Source organism: Carya illinoinensis, chromosome 10, assembly GCF_018687715.1.
Source record: "Carya illinoinensis cultivar Pawnee chromosome 10, C.illinoinensisPawnee_v1, whole genome shotgun sequence".
Taxonomy (NCBI): Eukaryota; Viridiplantae; Streptophyta; class Magnoliopsida; order Fagales; family Juglandaceae; genus Carya; species Carya illinoinensis.
The window spans coordinates 17,581,268-17,601,409 of record NC_056761.1 but is presented as its reverse complement, the minus strand read 5'-3'; the positions used below and the strand labels follow the sequence as shown (position 1 = coordinate 17,601,409).

Here is a 20,142-nt window from a genome sequence, read left to right as displayed (position 1 = left end):
ATTCACTTCCAAGACATTCAACAGAAGATTTCTCAAAAACTTGCTAGATGGAAAGCAAAGTTACTGTCCCAGGCTGGAAGAACTACTCTTATCAGATCAGTTGCTAGCTCTATTCCCTCCTATTTCATGTCAACAATTGCAATCCTAAAAACCATCGCTAGAAACATTGATAGGGAGTTTATGAAATTTTGGTGGGGTTTTCCTACTGGAAAAAATCATAATCTCACCCCAAAATCTTGGAAGTCTATATGCAAACCTAAGTCAATGGGCGGCCTTGGCATTAGACTAATCTCTGATTTCAACAGAGCTTTCCTCTGCAAAATTGGATGGCAAATCGTTCTTGGAAATAGTTCAAATTGGATCAATATTCTAGCTGGAAAGTACTTAAAGAATACCTCCTTCCTCAATGCCCTTCAAAAGCCCATAGACTCTTGGACATGGAAAGGAATCCTCAGCCAAAAGGATATGCTGTAGACAAGTATCTGTCATCAGATTAATAATGGAGTGAAAACAAAAGTTTGGATTGATCAATGGATTCCAACCACTCCACCCTTAACCCCAACTCCAAAGGATAACTCGATCCAAATTGATCCCAACATGAAAGTCTCTGAGCTTATGATGGAAAATCCAAGAAGTTGGAATACGATTCTTCTCCAAACCCTTTTCCACCAATCTTCTGTTGAAGAGATTTTGAAAATACCTTTAGCCTAGGATAACTACCAGAATAGGGAAGATAAGCTTGTTTGGATCCACCATTCCTCAGGAAAATTTAGCATAAAATCGGCTTATGCAGCCATAGTGGGGAGTCAAAGCAATAATGAAAACCAAAGTTCACACCAAACAAACCTTTGGAAGAGTATTTGGAAGCTCAAGGTCCAGGACAGGCTTAAATTTTTCTGTTGGAAGATCCTCTGTAATATCATTCCCACTCGTGCTCTCCTTTGTAAGTTCATCCCTATGAACCAAGAAGACCTTCACTGTCCCTTATGTAACTCTGGAGAAGAAAGTATCCCTCATCTGTTTCTAACTTGCACTTTCACCAGAATACTTTGGAGGAACTCTCCCTGGCCTATAAACATTTCTGCCTTCAAAAATCATAGCATAGACCATTGGATTAGATGCATCATTGACCCCATAGGACAGTTAGAAATACCTCCTCCAGATGAGCACCAATTTCAGATCTTTGCATTAATTGCAATGGATAGTATCTGGTACCTAAGAAATAAAGTTGTCCATGATGAGTTTAAGCCTAATGTTCACACCTTTGTGTCATCCACTTTAAAAACACACAAAGAACACTGTGATGCATGGGAAAATAAATTGATTAACTCAAGCCATGATTGGAAAGCCATCCCTCAAGATCATTGCTTCTTAACCTTTGATGTAGCCGATAGACATCATGGTAGTACCACTGCTGCAATTTGTAGAAATGCAGCAGGTACTCCAATCTTTGTTGTAACTAACTGCATTCGGACATCCAATTCCAACCAAGGAGAAGCTGCAGCATTACTTCTAGGAATTCAAGAAGCAAAAGATAAAGGGATTACAAAACTTGTAATTGCTGGAGATTCCCTAAACACACTGCAGGCAGTAAAGGATCCAAGCATCAGCCCAGACTGGTTAGCTCAACCAATCATCCAAGACATTAGGCTTGCTCTAAAGTCCTTCCAGAACTGGGAAACGAGGAAAATACATCGAGATACAAATCGATGTGCGCATTCCATTGCGCAGTGGGCAGCAACCAACAATATGTTAGGAAGCATACCCCTTATCTCTATTTCACCATCTTTACTTAATTTTCATAGTGGGAAAGATCCTCCTGTTTTTTGTATATAACTACTAGTGCTACTGCTGCTAAACAGCTTTCCTTTTATGCCTTATATATAACATGCTGCTTTGTTGAAAAAAAAAAATGTTAGTCTCAATATTTATGGCAAAGAAAGCAGTAAGCATCTTCTTACAGAAAGATTTCACTTCGCATGTTCAAACTTTTAAAGGAGTCACACGGTTCATTCTTACCTATTAAAAGAACAACCTGTTCATTTTAGGTAAATTTACATATAGTGACTAGGTTCACCTGGAAGTAATTACTTTTTATCACTTTATTTACTTTATTACATCAGACAAGATCTAAAATTTGTCAGTGGATAATTCCTTGCAATATGGTTTAAATCTTTTCATATTGTTCTTTTAGTGTATTTGATGTTTTGGTGAGGGGAATGTTTCCCGTGTATGAACTACTGGAAATCTGTCATGTTAATAGTTAGTGTATGTTACTATGTTTACTTTCCTTTCGCAGCAGCCCATCAAATGCATGCAGTAGATGCTCTGGACTCATTTATCTTGAAATCTATTGTTATGCTTTCAAACTCATAAAGACGTGCACATATTATGCATCTTTCTTCCCGGGCCAAGACTAATTAAGAACCCTGCTTCTAATATGATCTTTCCACTTTCAGTAAAAGTAGAAAAACCTTGATCTATTTGGATGTGTTAGATTGTGTGGTATGCAGACTTTATTTGGTCCTATCAGCATCTTTGGGCGTATTTTTGGGGTGCAAAGTCTTCACTTTGTTTTCGCATGCTTTTGTCTTCTACCTTTCAGTCCGTTTTGTTCCCTATATTTTTTTAACAGTGCTCAGAGGGCTTCATGCATACAAGGATGCGGCGTCGTGTGGAGTCTTTGATTCAGGTTCTATATCCTCCTTCAACAGAGTGCGTTTTTATACTTTCTGAAAATGTCCCACTTAGTTTGATTTTGCATTATGCTAATATATTATGCTTGATCCTGAAAAATTATGGAGACAAATGTGAATATCTTAATTAGAAATAGAGCAGACGCAATTGTTGCTGCTAGTAATAGGCTAGAAACGGACCAAATCTCATAAAAGCCATAACATAAAAAAGTGTTGCTCTGTAATCAACAATGAGGAGAAAGTATGATGCCATTTGAGGTTATTTGATGAAATTTATGGATGTTTTGACTTCTAGGAATTTATAACCGTTTTTTTTTTCCAATTTTCTCTTTTTTTTTATCTTATGTACCTTGAATGATACACATATGTATAGGAGTATAAAGGTCTTAATTGACCGCTAAGGCCTGGTCAATTATGACGGCTAAATATGATCATACAATATAAGTCAGTTTATAACACTTCTCTTTTGGATGATCATATTTAAAGAATATGTTTCGTTAAAATCTTATCAAGGAAAAATCCTGTGAAAAAAAAACCAATGGCGAAGGAAAAATAGTACAGTATTCATGTGTACCGTCAAGCGCTTTAAGATTACCTCATTAAAACCTTGCAAAGGAAAATCCAGTGGGATAAAACCTTAGCGAAGGAAAAAGAGTACAATCAGCACAAGTCTTCGAGACATTACTCTCCTTGAAAAGTGCATGATAATAGGTCTTCAAGTTTCCGCATTTCAATGTTCTGCATAATCTTCTTAAATATTGCAGTTGGTAATGCTTTAGTGAATAAATTTGCCAAATTATTACTTGACCGTATCTGCTTGACATCAATTTCACATTTCTCCTCATGAATTGCAATGATCTTTTTGTGTAGATATGAAAGATAACCTGCATCCGTATACCCAAGTAATTGTGGACTTGATCCATATTGATAAAATAATCACATATTCAGAGCTTCAATTGTACTGAGAAAAGGTACTTCAGGACCAAGAATTTATTCACCGTCTTCACAAGAACGAAATAGATCTTTCTGTTCATCAAATGATCGAGCAACCATTAGTGTACTCAGATGATGAGCTTTGTCCATATAAAAGTGATTCAAGACTTTATAGTAAAAAGTCTTTACATTGATGCATATCAATATTGTGTACCAATTCTTTAAATGATGTAGTTAATAATGTTTTGGTAAACAAATTCACCATATTGACTCAAGATCATTTTAATATTAAATTCACTACTCTTCTGGAGTTTTTGAAAATAACATGGTTAGTGAAGAAGTCATCAAAATTAAGCCGCTAACCTCCATATTCAACAAAAACGATGGTCATCTTTTTAGACAAAACAAGTACCGTAGGATTTTACAGCTCTTCTGTAATTGTCAGGCGCCACAGGGTTATGATGCTACATCTCTTGTCTCTAGTAGAGAAATGTTTCACGAGAGATGCTGTGAAGCAATAGAGATGCTTTGTCATAATCTTCTCTATAAAAGAAATATTCAGCTCATCTTCATTCACATCTCATCTTTTTCACTTTTCTGTAATTAATATGCATTCTTACTCTGCAATCTCTTTCTGTATTCTTACTCTGCAATGGCTCAACAATCTTTTCATGACCAATATATGAGATATTCTACATTTCATTCACCAATTGTTTCTACTTCTACCGTAAGTGCTATAATGTAATACAATAATGATTTGACTAATAAGTTAGATAATGATACTATCTACGATCTTGTGAGGCGAAGAATCTCAAATTTCTGTAATTTTATTTCGAGATAATAAAATAATATTTTACAAATATTCATATTGTGTTTCTAGCTTCTAATAGATGTTCTGTGTGCTCCATTTTATTTCTCCTTTAATAATGCACACTTCTTACAAAACCGTAATATGAATCTAAAATACTAATTGCATTTAAAAGATAGTATTTCAGAACTAATAATTTCATTCATCTCCCCCTTAAAACCAAAAGGGTTTCATATTTATATTTCAAATATGTGCAGTTTTCATGAGCTCTTCTGAAACCTCAATGAGATTTAAATTATCTATATAAACTGCAATAAGTTAATATAGATACTGAAAATATATGGAAAATAGCTTGTTCCACGTACGTTTGGATTGTTTTTAGATCATATAAGGATTTTTGAAACTTGATAGAATACATATTTCTGGATGTATTCAGATTAGAAGCTTCAGGCATTTTCTATCATTCAGAGATTTTCATATATATGTCATGATCAAATGATCCATATAAATATGCAGTGAATCATGCATATCCAAACTCTCGATAACTTTCAAACTAATGAAAACCTCAATATAATTTCATCCACTTCAAAAGCATATCAATATTATTTCTGCGAGAAACTGACTCATGATTTATATATCACATTTTCATTTTATTTATACAAATACCCACTAATATTCAACAAGTATCACCTTTTAGGTGTTTGGACTACAAGTCCTTATGTATCATATTTTACTAGTGATATCAATTCTCCAGGAATTATTTCTTTCTATTTTGGCTAATATTTTACGTCGGTATTTTTCGATAGTTCTTGGTTTTTTTCATTACTTTTGGTAATATCAAGTGCCATCTTATATGAAAATACGTTGTCGACAACGGTTTATTTCTATCTAGAATTTCTCCAATACTTATAAAATGTATCGAGATCTCGTTATTTTCAGGTACCTGTCTCTCTTCAAGAGAAGACATTTCATGAAAAACCTTTTCAGGAGGCACTCTTCAGGAGTTTTTTATGGGAGAATTTTGTACATAAAATTTGGATGGATCTTATTGCTTGTTTGTGGGTACGGCTACTTTAGGAGCACCAATTTCTTTTATTTGTGCTTTTCTCTTTCGGGATATTTTATCTTTTTGTATCAATAGGTCTCATATGATTTTAGACATGTCTTATGTTCATTAGACTGCTAAATTTCTTAATTGTCCTACGAGGACTTCAATTCTCGCTGGGATTTTAGCAGCTAGAATATGAGACATTTTTATCTTATTGCATCCATAAATTAATTATCATTTGGACTTCCAGTTCACCTATGATAATTAAGATAACGTCGAATTACTTTATTTTATTTGCTTCTAGCAAATTTTTCTTTTCGCTCCTGGTAGGAAGACTTTATAGTAAAAGAATCTTTTGATTCTTTTATAGACGTCCATATGAAAATTATTCGACTTAACGTAATAGATTTTGGATGATCAAGATAATCATGAAAAACATACAAGTATTTTGAATCATATCACTTTTGATGCATCATAATATTTGATTCAATAGTTATATGATATCATATCAAAGAGAAAACTGGTAGTTTTTCCAATACGAGCTTCTGGCCCGAAATCATAAAAGTATTATAAAGATATTCATTAACACTTCTAATCTCTTAATTTTTTGAATAAAATGCACCATTCTCTTCTGAGAATAATATAAATTCAATATCATTCACTTCAGAGAATGATGTGGAGCTAGTAGGACGTGACTAATGATTTCTTAACAAAAATTCATTACTTTGCTTAGCCACTAGAAGACCAGATATAAATTTAGAATATATTGTGAACTTGTGCACTCGATATTGCTACTTTAGGAGTACATTAGAGACATTCATTTTAAACATATATTCTTTAGTGGCTTTTTTTTATACAATTTCAATTATGCAACTTCAGGTGCATTAATCATAATAAGATTTTGGTACACGTATTACTCATTTAAATTATCTTACATAATTAATAGATCTTTTATTATGAGATATTCAATAAAATTATTGATTTAGAGCGATCTTTCAAGGATGTACAATTTCTATTCCAAGATGAATCTTAATATGAGATACTCAATAAAATTATTGGTTTAGAGCAATTCTTCAGGGATGCTCAATTTCTATTTCAAGATGAATCTTATCATCAATAATTCATAAAAAAATATAAATAAAATAAATAAAACTTGTATATAAACTATGTGAATAAATATAGAATTTTATCAAGTAATAATAATGAATATAATTTTTAATACTCACATTGAGGATTGCAAATAATATATTGAAAAACTTACTTGAAGTAGAAGACTACTAGTTTCAGAATTAGCAAAACTTGAATTAGAAGACCACTTAATCTTATCGTGTCACCTTTCACATCTTTTTAGGTGTAGCTGTTGGTGGGCAGTAGATGCAATAATGGTCTTCTGTCGTCTTGCGAGCTAACTTGCAAAATTTTGTTAAAGTCTTCCTCGAGTAGTGTAGCCCACCAGAGAAATATCTTGAAAGGACAGACGATCAAGATTTTACGTACAATGCGTTGAGAACAGGGTTTGGTAAGGACGTGATATGGGTTACCCGAAGGATCTCATTGGCCGTGATTGGTCTAGCAATCTCTTCAACGTTGCTGTTCAAATGGACGATACCATGTGGGTAACCGAGAGAAGAGGTTGAACCTCTGGTTCGATCCTACCAAGGAGTCTGAAGAAGACCTTGGATCTAAAGGCAGCGAAAGAAAAGCTAGCGCGGAAGCTGGACTCTTCGAAGCTGTCAGCGGTGGCAGAAGGGGAAGCACCGCAACTCCAAGAGAGAGGCATGGTGGGGCTGCCTCTCGTCGAGTCAGCTTCTTTTATCGGTGGAACGGCATTGCATCTCAACGAGACAGACCTTGAAAGTGGCAGCCTCAGTCCCCACTGGAGCGGGACGATCGCTCTAGTCCAAGACTTGAGAGAAGATGACACCACTTAAGATTGCTTGAGCCGCACGACTCTTCGATGAAAAACCCAACACCTGAATGGTTGTCAAGTTTGAGCTTAAGAAGCTCTCCTTCATGAATGAAATGGTCCAGAGCCCAGCTTAGCTGAAAAAACTCAAACTTTGTCGAGCTAACCAATCCCATCACCGATACAAGACCCATAAAGAAACCAAATAACAGAGACACTGGAACAGCCATGTTGCGATTTTTTAGTTGTTGATTTCATCCACGACTTCTTGTTTTGCCACGACCTATTGGCACCTTTCTTGTTGGAGAACATTTCTTCTAGGATTGGGACCTCGAGGACCGTATCAAGCCCATCTTCTCAATCATAGTTTGGACAGAACTTCCTCATCAGAAAGATTGAGATCGGGTCTTAGCAATATTGGCGGTGAGGGTTTGGAAGATGAGCTGCTTCTCAATTCTCTCACTAGAAACCCAGAATCCAATTTTGATGAGGATTAGAGAAACCCATAGAGAGAGAAATTCGAGAACCATGTGGTAGAAGGAAGATTTTTCTGTTCGTATTGATAACGTGTTGTAAAATTAATGAAAAGATAGAGAATGAGAGAGAGAGGTTTTTTTTTTTCCTTGTATTGTATGATCACATTTAGAGATCATAATTGACCAGGCCTTAGCCATCATAATTGACCAGGCCTTAGCCATCAATTAAGACCTTTGTACTCTTATATATATGGGTATCATTCAAGGTACATAAGATAAAATAAGAAAACCTCTCTCTCATTCTCTCTCTTTTAATTAATTTTACAATACGTTATCAGCATGAACGGAAAAATCTTCCACCTCCCAGCTCCCATTTCCATTGGGTATCCACACGAGAAGGAAAAGGTCATGACTTTTTTGTAGACCATCATTTGGATTTCACCCAAAACTCATGAAGTGCTTCCACTTCACCAACGGTGAAGAGAGGCGTGACGACAGCGACGACGACAACTACAGCGTATATGGCGTGGTTTCTTGGGCCACGTCCAAGGTATCTTGGGCCCGCTCTCTCAGCATCGCTTCAACGTCCAGCACGTTCAACAACAAGCGCTTCGAGTTCGACCTCTTCGATCACAGGGACTTCTCCGACTCGGCTGGCTTCCTCAACTTCCTGACTCAGCGGCGATCCAACGATCTTTGCGTGTTCACCTTCTCCGAGCTTAAATCCACCACTAGAAGCTTCAGCAAGGTGTTGCTTGGCTTGTGTTCTTCCCTATGGAGCCCTAAACTTGATCCATATCGTCCATTTGAACACCAACGTTGAAGAGATTGCTGGACCAATCACGGCTGGTGAGATCCTTTGGGCTAACCCATATCACGTCCTGACCAAACCCTGCTCTCAAGGCGTTGTACGTAAAATCTTGATCGTCTCTCCAGATTCTGAGCTCAAGAGAGGAAGCATATACTTCTTAATCTTGGTTTCCTCCCTACTCAAGAGATGGAATCTGTCCTTTCAACATATTTCTCTTGTGGGCTACACTTCCTGAGGAAGACTTTAACAAAGTTTTGCAAGTTGGCTCGCAAGACGACAGAAGACCATTATTGTGTCTACTACCCACCAAGGCTACCTACTTCTCTTATACTATTATATCTTGAAAAAGTGCAGGGTGTGAAAGAAAATATGTGCGTTGAAGGCCCACTGAAACAGTACATATTTCCCACTCTCAAACAACTACACCTAAAAAGATGTGAAAGGTGTCACGATAAGATTAAGTGGTCTTCTACTTTAAGTTTTGCTGGTTCTGAAGCTAGTAGTCTTCTACTTCAAGTAAATTTTTCAATATATTATTTGCAATCTCCAATGTGAGTATTAAAGATTATATTTCTTATTATTATTTGATAAAATTTTATATTTATTCACATAATTTACATCTCAGTTATATCTATGGTGAATTAAAATTTTTATAATTTACATTTCAGTTATATCTGTAGTCAATTTTTATTCATATAAAAAACTCTTGAAGAGTATAATCCTCTTGAAGAGTGCCTCCTGAAGAGATTTTTCATGAAATGTCTTCTCTTAAGGGACAGGTACCTGAAAATAACGAGATCTTGATACATTTCATGAGTATTGGAGAAATTCTGGATAGAAATAAAACCGTTGTCGATAATGTATTTTCATATAAGATGACACTTGACATTACCAGAAGTAATGAAGAAAGTGAACCAAGAACCGTCGAAAAATACCGACGTAAAATATTGGCCAAAATAGAAAGAAACAATTCTTAGAGAATTGATATCACTAGTAAAATGTGATACATATGGACTTATAGTGCAAACACCTAAGAGATGATGCTTGTTGAATATCAGTGGGTATTTGTATAAAGGAAATGAAAATATGATATATAAATCACGAGTCGGTTTCTCGCAGAAATAATATTGATATGCTTTTGAAGTTAATGAAATTATATTGAGATTTTTATTAGCTTGAAAGTTACCGAGAATTTATATATACATGATTCACTGCATATTTATATGAATCATTAGATCCTGACATATATATGAAAATCTCTAAAGGATATAAAATGCCTGAAACTTCTAATCTGAATATATCCAGAAATATGTATTCTATTAAGTTTCAAAAATCCTTATATGATCTAAAAACAATCCAAACGCATGTGGAACAAGCTATTTTTCATATATTTTCAATATCTATATTAACTTATTGCAGTTTATATAGATGATTTAAATGTCATTGAGGTTTCAAAAGAGTTTATGAAAACTGCACATATTTGAAATATAAATCTGAAACCCTTTCGGCTTCAAGTGGGAGATGAATGAAATTATTAGTTCTGAAATACCATCTCTTAAATGAAATTAGTATTTCAGATTCATATTACGGTTTTGTAAGAAGTGTGCATTATTAAAGGAGAAATAAAATGGAGCACACAGAACATCTACCAGAAGATAGAAACACAATATGCATATTTGTGAAATATTATTTTATTATCTCAAAACAAAATTACAGAAATTTGAGACTCTTCGTCTCATTCTTTAAAGGATCTTACTCTTCAAAAATTTGTATGGCATCCCTATCTAAAGGAGTAGGCAATCGAAAAGAAGATTTAAGTAAAGATTTTAAATTCCTATTCTCTTACTTTATTACTCTTATCTTCATGTTGGATTTTAGAAGAAGTTGCTGAAGGATAGAAATTTTCTCATTGAGTTTGTCAACATCACAAGTTTTAGATTGTAGTCACTGAGAAAATGCGACAATGGTTTATGAGTATCGGGTACCGAAACTCACAAGCTCGTAGATAGCATCATTATCTAACTTATTAGTCAAATCATTATTGTATTGTATTATAGCACCTACGGTAGAAGCAGAAAAAACTGGTGAACGAGATGTAGAATATCTCATATATTGGTCATGAGAAGATTGTTGAGTCATTGCAAAATAAGAATGCAAACTAATTATAGAAAAGTGAAGAAGATGAGATGCGAATGAAGATGAGCTGAATATTTCTTTTATAGAAAAGATTATGACAAAGTATCTCTATTGCTTCACAGCATCTCTCATGAAGCATTTCTCTACAAATGTAGCATCATAACCCTACGGCACTTGACAGTTACAGAATAGCTATAAAATCCTGCGGTGCTTGTCTGGCCTAAAAAGATGGCCACCGTTTTTGTTGAATATGGAGGTTAGCGACTTAATTTTGATGACTTCTTCACTAACTATGTTAGTTACAAAAACTCCATAAGAGTGGTGAATTTAATGTTAAAATGATATTGAGTCAATATGGTGAATTTGTTTATCAAAACATTATTAACTGCATCATTTAAAGAGTTGGTACACAATATTGAGATGCATCAATGCAAAGACTTTTTACTATAAAGTCTTGAAGCACTTTTATATGGACAAAGCTTATCCCCTAAGTACACCAATGGTTGCTCAATCATTTGATGAGCAAAAAGATCCATTTCGTCCTTATGAAGATGGTGAAGAAATTCTTGGTCCTGAAATACCTTATCTCAGTACAATTGAAGTCCTGAATATGTGATTATTTTATCAACATGGATCAAGTCCACAATTAATTAGATATACGGATGCAGGTTATCTTTCAGATCCACACAAGAAGATCATTGCAATTCATGAGGAGAAATGTAAAATTGATGTCAAGCAGATACGGTCAAGTAATAATTTGACAAATTTATTCGTTAAAGCATTACTAACTGTAACATTTAAGAAAATTATGCAAAACATTGGAATGCGGAGATTTGAAGACCTATTATCATGCACTTTTCAGGGAGAGTAATGTCTTGAAAACTTGTGCTAATTGTACTCTTTTTTCTTCGCTAAGGTTTTATCCCACTGAATTTTCCTTTGCAAGGTTTTAATGAGGCAATTCTAAAGCGTTTGACGGTACACATGAATACTGTACTATTTTTCCTTCGCCATTGGTTTTTTCCCACAAAGTTTTTCCTCGGTAAGATTTTAATGAGGCATATTCTTTAAATATGGTCATCCAAAGGGGGGGTGTTATAAACCGACTTGTATTGTATGACCACATTTAGCCGTCATAATTGATCAGGTCTTAACTGTCAATTAAGACTTTTGTACTCCTATATATATGGGTATCATTCAAGGTACATAAGATAAAATAAGAAAACCTCTCTCTCTCATTCTCTCTCTTTTCATTAATTTTACAACACGTTATCAGTACGAACAGAAAAATCTTCCACCACCCAGCTCCCATTTTCATTGGGTATCCACATGAGAAGGAAAAGGTCATGACTTTTCTGTAGACCATCATCTAGATTTCACCCAAAATTCATGAAGTACTATTTTTTTATTAATTGTGCCTTCGAGTAATGTTTCCCTTATACTTATCTTCTGTACTTAAGAAATTTATGCAAGTCATTGGGCTGTTTGGGCTTCTTTCTAGCTTCTTCTTTCTTTCTTTTTTTTTTCTTTTTTTTTTTTTTTTTTTTTTTTAAGAAAAGGACGGTACTCGAATTTTGCTGTTTTAGGCTTAATGAGAGCATGGCGACTATGTTTACCATTGTGGTAGGCATGGGTTCGTTCATGTTGGGGATGCGTGACTCCTTAATGGGGAGGGTTTGTGGCCTCTTAGAAATAGAAGATGCATAGAGATGGTTTGGGTAGGCCTGAAAGGTTCAGTCAGGGCTTTTATTTGTTATATTTACATATAAATATGTATATATAATATATGGTTGCGTGGGTATATATCAACGCCGATTTTGATTGAATCCACATCCCACCTGCACATATGTTTTGGAAATTAAGGGATCCGCCTGCCTGCGTACCTGGAGTAATGGGTGGAAAATCTGATATTACCCTAATGAGTGGGCAGATTAGCACGGGCAGGCCGGGTAAGTAGTCTCTGTTTCCCATCCCAACTAAAAGGGTACAAAATTATGCATTTTTGTCTATGGAGAGTATCCAAAAAGATAAGTTATACTTTGCATCACCACTTCTCTTATCCCTTCTCTTCCCCACTCTTGATTTCTTACCATTCATATAACTTCTTTACTACCTAAATTTCCAAACATAGTAAAGTTAGTTCCGGCTGGAAATTATTGTTTTGAATATAATCAATTTGACAGGAAGCAGCATGTGTTTCGCTTTACTCTTTCATTCTGATTATACTAGCTAATTTGGAAAAAAAAAAAAAAGTACTTAAAATCTTACTGTGATGAGTTTGGCTTTGGGATTTTCCACTCCAAAATAAATATGGGGCAATTTGAGGGTCTCAGTGCTTGGTTACTCAGCTTTTGGCCATTCAAGTATAGAGTGACAGAGGTTAGTCGCAGATTCAACATTAAGAAACTTGTGATTGCAATTGTTCTTTTTCCTTTCCGACTTTGATCTGCTTCATACATATGCACTGTCTCCTCATGGAGCGTGATACTCTTGTAAGCTATATCGCATTTGTTTTGTTGGCGTTACATGTATTCTTGTTTACGTGTTGTGCATGCATACATACATACATACATACATACATAATTATGATCACCTAATTATAAAAGTTATTTAGCTTCCAATTTGAAGCATAAGTTGTAATTTACTCGTTAAGATTGGACTGTTATAAGTAATAAAACAAAAGTTGACAGGACTATCTTCTTAATGGTTGAATCTTAAAGGAGTGTGATAGTCTGGAGGGTTGAATCTTAATGACTTTGATGGGTTTGCTAATCAAATTGCAAAACGATTAATTTGATATGGTGTAACTTTCCCACACATGAGCGCGTGCACCTACTTATATTTACAGTTTTCTTTTTGAGTCAGAAAAATAATCTCGGAATTCTTAGTAGAGGTTTATAATAAGCTTACATTTTACTACTCTGCAGGCTCTGGATCGTGCCAAGCCCGAGTTGGAGAAGTCAAAGAAAACAGTGCTAAGCAGATCCTTCAAACGAATGGTTTGTCACGACAACAATTGTTTTAATGCTTTTAAAAAAAAGAGTAATGGCATATATAGTCATGAAGTGTACAAGTATCATACAATTATTTTGAAAAAGAGTGAGATTTATTATTAAAAAATTAAATTTTTTTATATGAATCTCGTATTTATTCATTTTTTTCAAAGTAATTGAGTGGTGTTTATACAATCACAATTACAACTATCATCTCCCTTTAAAAAAATAATATAGTTATGATATATACACACACATATATTATTTCATGTCTTGTAACTGTCTGACTTTTTGGTAATATTTGGTTAATTTTTAAAAAAGAAAAAGAAAAAATTCATACACTGGACTTAGGGGTGGCAATATGTCACACGACCCGTTAACCCAACACGAACACGACACGATAATAGCGGGTTAGGGTTTAGCCTTAATGTGTTCGGGTCAAAACGGGTTGACCCGTTAAGACACGATTGCTTAACGGGTTAATCCGTTTTGACCCGTTATGACACGTTAAGAAAGTTAAAGTTACAATTATATCCTTATATCTAAAAATAAAATTGTTAGAATTTCAATTTCGATATTTTTATTATTTGGATTTTAGTTTTGGACTTATAATTAGTTTTATAATTTTTATAGATATTGTAATTTTAACATTTATATAAAATTATGTTAAATTTAATCAGGTTAAAAAGGTTAATTTCAGGCCTATTCAACGTATTTATATAAATAGTTTAAAATAAGTTGTATTGTGTCGTATTAACCTATTTCGTAATATTTTTTTAATTTATTTGTTTACTTATAAAAAAAACATATTTCGTAATATTTATTAATGGGTCAAAACGGGTTGACACGACACGATCCGTTATGTTAATGGGTCGTGTTAGGGTTTGAGATTTTGACACGATAAGTTTAATGGGTCGGGTTAGGGTTGACCTATATAATCCATTAATACGATTTGACACGATACGAACACGACCCGTTAACACGATTTGACACCCCTAACTGGACTTTGGAAAATATAAAACCTATATGCACTGGATTGCAGAGCCTCAAAGAAGGAAGGATCAATTCAGATTCATAAAGTCGTACTGGGTAGAAGATGGATGGCTCATGTTTGGGCTCCAAGAAGCCCATCGTCCAAGGCATTGTTTGCTTTATCATGCAGGGAAGACACACCAAAGTGCTCTTGTTTTGTTTTGTAATGAATAAAACAAGGAGAGAGAGAACATATTTATTCAGTTGCTAATATGTTACAATTTTGTCTGTGGTTCCGTACTTTTATTGAACGTGAACTGTGCTGTTTTATTTAGGTTAGTTTTGACTTTTGAGGTCTGTATAAGTATTTTCTTCGAAATATTGATTAAGGTTGCGATCGGTTACTAAATTCATCTTAACTTATTTTATCTAATTATTATAATATTTTTAATTTTTAATATAAAATATAATAAATAATTTAATTTTTTTAAATTTTAAAATAATAATAATATTAAAAAAAGAATATTATAATAATATTTTATTTAATTTTTAACTTTCATTTTAACTCATCTCAACTCAACTCATTATTCAAACCGACCCTAAGATTACGTTTAAATGTTGAGCTGAGTTGAGCTGAACTGAACTGAATTCTTTATTAATAATAGTGAGTTGAGTTGGTCGAATAAGTTATATAGTGCTTATCTATTATGAGTTTATATATGTTAGGATGTTAAGATAAGTTTAGAGATATTTATAGAAAATTAAAAAATATTGTGGATCTCACATATAAAGACGTGTTAAGTTAAAAAATATTATAAGTTTTATGTATAAAAAAATTTTAAGTTAATATAAATTTAATAATTTAAAAATTAAATATTTAAATATTAAATTCAATTTAAAATTATAACAACCAAACCAACCCTGAGCCTGCGAATTTTGAAAGGTTTGACTTCGTGGGCTTGTCATGTCTAAAACCCTCTATTTCTTACCAATCTCCCTCGAGAAAAGAAAACAAAAAAGACATTGCTATTGTAATCAAGAGTTTCAACCGATCACTGCAATTACAAATTTTCTTTTTTTCTTTCGGTTTTTAAATTTTGAACCTTTTTTTAACTTTTTTTAAATACATAAATTATATATATTCATTTCTTTAACCATTAAAAAAAAAAAAAAGAATTACTACAAATCATGGATCAATTTCTCAATAAAATGAGAAATGTTATTTATCATCTTTACATCACACATTATTAGATGATTTGTCATTTTTACTCTTTTATTTAAATATACATATTTACATATTAATATATGTGTGTTTAAATAGAATGATAAAAATGACAAATCATATATTAATGTGTGGTATAAGAAATATGTAGAATTTTTCTAGTAATATATTGCCTGAAAATTCTAGGGAGAAGAAGTCAAGCCTACAATGATGTGATTGCTATATAATACAGAGCCTGGCCAATATAATTTTCTTTTTCCTGTTTCTTTTCTAAGAGTGCTTAATAAATTGAAAATGGTAAGAGCATAAGTAGCTCGCGGTTTAAAGTTAAGCTACAGTTTAAATGTAGCCATTTCTTTTAAAATATGGCAAATAATGAGTTGGGTACATCCACAATATTTTTGGTCTCGAGTATTTCGGCTGTCTTAGTTCCATGTGTTCGGTTTCATTTCAACTGAGAAAGTAGAACTAGATATTTGCAATGTTAAGCTTAACAAATGCGTGGAACTTGTAAAGATGAGTCTAGAACCACAGATATTAGAATTACATATTTGGAAATTGACAACCGGTCTCCATTGATCCATTAATGTTTTTGTTTATTTCCATTGAATTTTAAGGGGATGTTTGGACACAAAGAGGATATATGAAATTCTCAAAATTATCAAAAACTTCTTCTAATTTCCTTCTCTAACATCACTCAAATACAAAACACTTCTTGATTTCAAATCTTTTAACCTTTTCATCTAATTATTTCCTAATCATTATCCAAATAAATAAAACACAAAAATCAATACAAGTTTTTTAAACTTCAAAATAAAAATAATATTAAAAAACTATATTCAAACAAGCTTTTAACTTTATAATATTTTTAATCATTATTTTCTCTCTCCATTTCTAAAATTTAATAAAATATCTTAATTCAAACAATTTTATTATTATTAACAGAATTTTTGAGATACTCCAAGTATGTAAAGGAGCCCTTAAACTTACCCTATGTTTATTTATTTATTATTGATATTATTATTATTTGGAGTAGTATAAGAGTGCAAATGAAGGGCAAACTGCAAAGGAAGGGAGCTAGCTATGGGGGATAAAAGATATGTGGGTTTGAGAGAGTATGAGGGGGATACTTAAATTGGGAATGCTCCATACAATATTGTGGGAGGTGACTCAACTTGTGAGACTTGTGTTATAGCGTTGGCACGTTCGTTCATCATGATTCATGATGAGAAGAAGTGATTGAAATTTGAGGGCTGGATATGTCTTTAATGGGAGGAAAGATTCTTCAACCCGTTCTGATGTGGTTATGCTCAATGCCTGTGATTACTTCGAGGATTAACTTCTAAGATAATGTTGTTAAAAGCATTAGCATTGGAATAGGTGAAGGCGAAGTTAAATTTTGTTAAACTCACATGTTTTTATATTTTGCCTATTCCATTTAAGAGAGATTCCCACGTTAAATATCTTATTTTGACAACCTTTCTTTTACCTAACAATCACATCTACAATTCTTGATATTAATAAATATATTTTATCAACCCTTTTTTTATTACTTTTAAAATTTTATTTTTTATTGTTAAAAGGGACATTAATTTGCCTTATTTATAAGCTATTGAAAAACTCTATTGGTCTTATGACAATCATATCCAATAATCCACAATCCCAACTTAAAATAATAACAATTTAAAACAGCAAAAATTAGAAAGAAAAGGGGGCCGGAAAAAATACTGGTGGACAGATTATCCACAATCCAAAAATCCACAAATGACAAATCCACTGTAGTTATGGGTGCCGTGGCCATTCGAGTCCGTAGGGAAGCGAAACTCATTGGCCTCATTCATTTTGTCGTTGGTGCATCGACTGGAAAGGCACCATCGCACCAATTCCAAAAACCCACAGTCCTGCCAACCCTTCTTCTTCTGCCAAAAGCCCACTCATTGCACCAATTCAAGCACATAATAACAATTCATTCAAAAAACTAGGAACTCCAAACCAGCCCAAATAATATGTGGTTCCATTTTGGTTAACATAAACCATACACAAACCAGCCCACAATACATGTCATTTTAGAACTTAAAGCCACATAACAATAGCCATACACAAAACTTTCCGGTACTTAAAACCATCAAACCAATAAAAAAAAATTTTATTTATCATTCTCATACTACGTTATATATCATTTTTAATTTTTTAATTTTTTTTCTCTAATCAAATGTGTAGTGTGGATTATGAGTTGAAAATTTTAATTAGTTTAAAAAAAATAAAATCAAAAAAATTTAAAAAAAATAAAACTTAGTGTGGTGTGTGATGTCAGATGTGTAGGAATGATGAATAATAAAACTCAATAAATTATATGTCATTCTAGCTTCCACATAAAAAATTAATACTAGCAATGTTCAATCCAAAAATCTGGCCAGCCAGAACCATGCGCAATGAATAAAAACTGGCCAGCCTTGTATCTTAGAGTTAGGCAATAATTGTTAGGAAGTTAGAGCAATGAATACCAAAAAATGTGCAATGTATAAAACTGTTTATTGGATCAGTTTAGAAGTATAATCCAACAACACCATTGTAATCTAACAAGGATTTATAAAGATGGGCTATCAGCCTAGATATAATACCCAATATCTTTTTCAAGCATAAACAGAATGTAAATCACACAGGATAGGATATCAATATTCACATGTCATCCCCCCTCTTGACTGACATGTGGAGAGTGAGGGTCAAACACTTTTATTAAAAAAAATCATCCTATCTAGTGTGATAATTGAAATATGTAAGTCGTGTGATATCCTTATAAGATTAAACTATGTAGAAGCAAGTGTGATAATGTGGCTCTCTCGATTTCAGTCTTCAAATCTTGAACTTGTACAGTGAGAAACAGAGGATATTTTAGAGGTTGTTCCCAATCTTTGGATAGAACATAGAGTGGTTTTTGGGTGTTTCAATTTACGTTGAATTTTGGGGAACTTTTCCACTGAACTTGAATTATAAAAATTCAACACATCAGATGGAAGTTTATATTATTAGAAGAAGCATGATTCTGTAAGAGAAAAAGAGTAAGAAAATATGGGTTGAACCTTTACTAGAGTGGCTGCTACTTCCAAACATTTTTCTCCAATAATTTTTTTTTATAATAATTTTTTTTTAGACCACAATGCAGAACATGGCGATTGTTAGAACCATTGTCCCAACCAACAACGACCAAAATCGGACAAACCACTGAACAGATGCCACAACGTCATGAACAACAAATCAGTAAACATGGCACCACCCAGAAGCACAAACACTAAAACCCACAACAAAAACACTTTAAAAAAAGCTAAAATCCATCCAACAAACGTACGGCACAATCATTGGACAAAAGAGAAAAAAATCAGCACACAATGAAATAAGATAAAAGAGATTTCAAAAATTTTTACCCTTGAGATGAGAAATCAAAATTGGGAGTCTCGATGAGGTAATGAGAGAAGGGAGACTGCTAGAGTAGAAAGTATGGGAAAATTGGTCCAACCGTTGGAGATTATTTTTCAATATAATATGGATAATGATATTCTTACACCTCATTTACTATTATTTTATTATCCATTTTTCTCCTTTTTGCTCTTTGAATGTGGATTAAAAATCTCAGAATATAATCTTCTTGCATAATCTAGAAAATAAATTTAATCAATTAATGTAATTAGGTAATTTAATTAAAAATAAATTCAATTTTATAAAAAATGACATTATTTTACTCTTTGAGTCAATTTTTATAAAATGAAATTTAGTTTGAATTAATTTACATGATCACATTAGATTATGCAAGAATATTATATTCTGAAATTTTTAATCTAGATTCAAATAGCAAGAGGACAAAAAAAAAAATAGCTAGATAGTAAAAAATAATAATAAATGAGGTGTAAGAGTATTATTATCCATAAAATATGCCTTTGGTTGGTAAATAGTGGCTCATCAAGTATGACTTTTTCCTTTCATTTAATGTAGCTCATAGTCTCGCTTGAAGGACTTTAGCTAGTCCAATACAGTTGATTTAATAAAAAATGAGCTATATTTTTTTATTCACTGGCATTTGGCTAGTCTAATGCTCGTACTCGAGCACTTGCATCAACTTGGCTATCCATTTAGCCAAAATTTATCT

The 20,142-nt window shown here is 33.2% G+C and overlaps 1 pseudogene; it reads left to right on the top strand.

Moving 5' to 3' along the window:
* LOC122278951 overlaps positions 1 to 15,168 on the top strand; it is a 34,377-nt pseudogene extending 19,209 nt beyond the window's left edge.
* Positions 15,169 to 20,142: the final 4,974 nt, after the last annotated feature.